At 38.8% G+C, this 4,958-nt stretch overlaps 1 pseudogene; it reads left to right on the top strand.

Annotated features, from left to right (window-relative positions):
• Window positions 1-805: 805 nt before the first annotated feature.
• LOC139703679 (olfactory receptor 2L2-like) lies at window positions 806-1,740 on the top strand (annotated as a pseudogene).
• The last annotated feature ends 3,218 nt before the right edge of the window (window positions 1,741-4,958 follow it).

The raw sequence follows: 4,958 nt of genomic DNA, 5'->3' as shown, positions 1-4,958 counted from the left end.
CCTCTGATCTTGTGGAAGGCAAGTTTGTTTCTCAGGAACAAAACAGGCAGTTTTTCTATCTCTCAGGAGGAACAGGGAAACTGGCATGTCCCTTTATCTTCACAAGGAGAGAACAGGGAAGCCAGTATGTACCCATCTCAGGGGCTGGTAAGCTGTGTCTATCTCTCAATGAGAGAACAGGGAGACACTGGCACCTCTCCAGACCAGTACGTTTTATCTCAGGCTAGTTTCTATTTCTAGTTTCTATTTCTTGGGAATAAGAACAGTATTCGTAAAGTGGGGGTGGGGAAAGGAAGATGGCTGCAATCATGCCAACAGTCTTGTGTAATGATCGCTCACAAAATGAACTAACTGTTTAAACTTGAATTGGTAAATGAGTTCATTTTTGGAGGTAAAGCTAAGACTGAAATATGGAAGAAAAGTCACCCCCGCCCCTGGGATGAGAAAAATGTATCCAAATATGAGCTATACTTTAGACATTTACATTGATTTCTATGCACTTACCCATAAGAGCTCATCTTGATGACAGCTGATTCTGTAGGGGAATAAATACCCATATTCTAATAAAATCATTGCAGAAATATGCTATTTTCATGACTGCACAGGTTTTATAAAAATGTCGGCCATGTTTGCTACCTTAAGATATATTTATGAAGAAGGAAAATGAGATTCCATTTTCAGAATAGTTTATTCTTTATCTAAGAACTTTAATAATTCACAGTCAAAATAAATGAATGATTCTAAAATACCTTACTGTCTATGTAACTTTTTGTTTCATGTGTTTGTAGGAAAACCTAAATGAATGATGGAAAATTATAATCAAATGTCAACTGATTTCATCTTGCTGGGATTGTTCCCACCATCGAGAACTGGCCTTGTCCTCTTGGCACTCACTATGCTCATCTTCCTACTGGCTTCCATTGGCAACCTGTCCATGATCCTGCTTATCCTCATGGATGCCCATCTCCACACCCCCATGTACCTCCTCCTCAGTCAGCTCTCCCTCATGGACCTCACTTACATCTCCACCATTGTCCCGAAGATGGCTTCCACTTTCATCCTGGGAAACAAGTCTATCTCCTTCACTGGATGTGGGGTTCAGAACTTCCTCTTCCTCACTCTAGCAGGTGCAGAGGGACTGCTGCTGGCATCTATGGCCTATGACCGTTATGTGGCGATTTGCTTTCCTCTCCACTATCCCATCCGCATGAACAAAACAGTGTGTACGTCCATGATATTGGGGTCTTGGATGATGGGCTCTGTCAACTCCTGTGCTCACACTGTATATACTCTGCATATCCCTATTGCAGATCCAGAGCCATCAATCATTTCTTCTGTGATGTCCCCGCCATGCTGTGTCTGGCCTGCATGGACACTTGGGTCTACGAGTACACAGTGTTTGTGAGCACCACCTTCTTTCTCATGGTTCCATTCAAGGGTATTGCATGTTCTTATGGCCGGGTTCTCCTTGCAGTCTGCCGCATGCACTCAGGGGAAGGGAAGAAGGCCTACTCCACCTGCAGCACCCACCTCACTGTGGTGACCTTCTACTACATACCCTTTGCTTACACTTATTTACGCCCAACATCCCTCCGCTCCCCAGCAGAGGACAAGGTTCTGGCTGTCTTCTACACCATCCTCACCCCAATGCTCAACCCCATCATCTACAGCCTGAGGAACAAGGAGGTGATCGGAGCCCTGAGAAGAGTCCTTCACAGAATTTGGTCCATGAAAATGTAGTCAAAGTTTTCTGCTTTAATCCTTATAACCCAGATAACATTTATTCAACAGTGTAAAACGGCAAGAATAACCTTATCCAGTGACTACAGCCAAGGAACTAAAATTAATCTACAAGATGTGGAAATACTAAGATTAGACAGAATAATTGTATTTTTTCTCATCAAAATAATGGACATGTATTATCCAATAACATGAAGGCACTAGGATCTGGTTGATTTGCTGAAATGAAAAAGTAAAAAGTAGAAACTATTGAAATTATTCCACCTAATGGTTGTACCATATTTTATTTTTTTCCTGTGTTTAGTAAATTATCACAAAATTACATTGAAATTTTAATGTCCATAAGTAACTGAAAATAATTTCTTTTTAATTTTTAAATAATTTACATGTAAGGCAGACTACACAGTTTACAAAACTTTTGCTTGGTATATAAAAATTTACTTCAAATAAATGCTTCAAACTTTTTCTTACACTAATGGTAATTTATAGTTGTATGAAGTATAAATAAATTTTCTTGAGATTTAGTAGTTCTTTTATCACTAATTGGGACATGGGGTAAGTTCATATTTTCCATGAGAGAGGCCCTGCATTTATCTGATTGAATTCCATGTTTGTAGTGTATTTAAAGATCTAAGGATCAGTAATTATATCTGGAAAAATATAAATTTGAATTAGAAGATTCAGATGCATTTTTAAATATTAATAAAAAAAATTGTCTCTAACAGATGAACAAAGGTTAGACCGTTGGAGCAATTATGCAATTTCTACAATCACACTACTACAACTTTGCATCCTGAGTATCAATCAGTAACCTTGGATCCATATTCTCTTTTATGGACAACATAATTTTTTACTTCCTGTTCTCATACATTTACAATACCAGTTTGTGTTGAGAGAGTCATCTTCTCTGTACCAGTGCTTTTTTATCAAGATTATAGTTTTTGTTCTTTTAACAACTGTTGATGGAACTGCCACCATGACATCAAGACCAGCTTTGCAAAATAACTGCTAAACCCTCCTTTCAGAGCTTGCCTGCTTGCTGAATGACCTGTGCAGATTTCTCTTTGTAATGAACTCAACCTTCACTGCATTCTTGGCATGCCCAATTCTGCACCAGCCTGTGTGCGGGCATCCTGCAGTGAAGCCCTTTAATGTATTGCCAGATAAATTTTTTTATTGGTGCTTCATCTCCCTATTTTTGTTTTTTTTAATTGGTTTTTCCAGTGACATTCTTACAAAGAATGTCAGAGACAATCTAATATTTCGTGCCAGTTATCTCTTTACTACCAGCATATATGGAGAACTCAAAGTCGATTAGAAATGATTTTGTGAAATCCTCCTAGATCCTCTGGCTCAGGGGAATTATAAAGTTTGCCTACTATCATGGGACTGCACCCAGGGGCTCTCCTTCCTCTGACATCACAAGGTGTGCAGTAGAGAGAAGCAGCATTGCTCAAGTTTGTGCCATCTGCTATCACCTTTATAAGCATCTACTCCAGATAATCTTGCATGTTGGGCAACGGTGCCTCTCGGGGAGACTGACCTAATCCCTCTCTTCCTACAGGGTCCCTCGATCCATGTTCATTGTGCACTTTTTGGCCATGTTTCACACAGTTTTAAATCTGTAGTCATTATTTCCACTTCTTCACATTAATTATTTCCCCTCCATCTGTGAGGTGCACATTTATAACACATGGTATCTCCTTGAGTAGATTTATAAGGCATAGGTTGCACACTTACAGTTATCTTAAATAACATTTTAGGCAAGTTTGCTTTAGGGAAAGGGAAATGAATATTTTATCCTTTTAGTCTTTTTGTTTGTTTGCTTTTTGTATCAGGGATTCAATCCAGGTGTGCTTTACAATCAAGCCAAATCCCCAGCCTGTTTTAAATGATTATTGTTTTTTTTTTTTTTTATTTTGAGAAAGGTTCTCACCAAGTTACTTAGGGCCTCACTAAGGTGCTGAATTTGGCTTTGAATGTGCAATCCTCCTGCCCCAGCCTCCCAAGCCTCTTGGAGTAGAGGCATGTGCCACCACTCCTGCTTTTACCTCATATTTTGAAGAATGAGTGTATTTCTCATCACAGTTGTGGTTCACTAGTGTGATAATGTGCAAATTATAAAGGATTAACTTTCTGTTGTAATATTTACCTCAACCCCACTATTAATTTTTTAATAGTCTTAACATTGTGAGCAAGTGTTACTTGTTGTTGTTTGTTTTGGTACTGGGGATTGAACTCAGGGAACTAGACCACTGAGCCACGTCCCCAGCACTATTCTTGATTTTATTTAGAGAGAGGGTCTCATTGAATTGCTTAGGGCCTCACCATTGCTGAGGCTGGCTTTGAACTTGCAATTTTCCTATCTCAGCCTCCAGAGCTGCTGGGATTACAAAAGTGCTGAGCAAACATTTTATCAGTCCCTAAACACTGTGAACTTACAGAAATTCAGTGGATATAGAGGTGCACAGAAACCTCCAACAAATTGGAGGACCCATTTGGTATTGGGTCCTTAAACACAGCCCTTTCATCCCATTGCCACACTCTAAACACTCATAAAATATTCTTGTTTCTTGCTCTAAATATTTAAAAATATATAACCCATCAATAAATGGGCCAAGAACTGAACAAACACTTCTCAGAAGATGATATAAAATCAACAAATGTATGAAAAAATGTTCATCATCTCTAGCAATTAGAGAAATGCAAATCAAAACCACTTTAAGATATCATCTAACTCCAGTCAGAATGGCAGCTACTATGAAGACAAACAACCAATAAGTGTTGGAGAGGGTGTGGGGAAAAAGGCACACTCATGCATTGCTGGTGGGTCTGCAAATTGGTGTAGCTAATATGGAGAGCAGTATGGAGATTCCTTGGAAATCTGAGAATGGAACCACCATTTGACCCTGCTATCCCTCTCCTTGCTCTATACCCAAAAGACTTAAAAACAGCATACTACAGGGACACAGCCACATCAATGTTTATAGCAGCACAATTCACAATAGCTAAACTATGGAACCAATCTAGATGCCTTTCAGTGGATGAAAGGAAAAAAATGTGGCATATATATATATATATATATATATATATATATATAATTTTACTCAGCAATAAAAGAGAACAAAATCATGGCATTTGCAGGTAAATGGATGGCATTGGAGAAGATAATGGTAAGTGAAGTTAGCAAATCCCAAAAAATCAAATGCCGAATGTTT

This window comes from Marmota flaviventris, assembly GCF_047511675.1.
Source record: "Marmota flaviventris isolate mMarFla1 chromosome 5 unlocalized genomic scaffold, mMarFla1.hap1 SUPER_5_unloc_2, whole genome shotgun sequence".
Classification (NCBI taxonomy): domain Eukaryota; kingdom Metazoa; phylum Chordata; class Mammalia; order Rodentia; family Sciuridae; genus Marmota; species Marmota flaviventris.
Note: the sequence above shows the minus strand (reverse complement) of the source record. Positions and strands in the feature narration are given on the sequence as shown.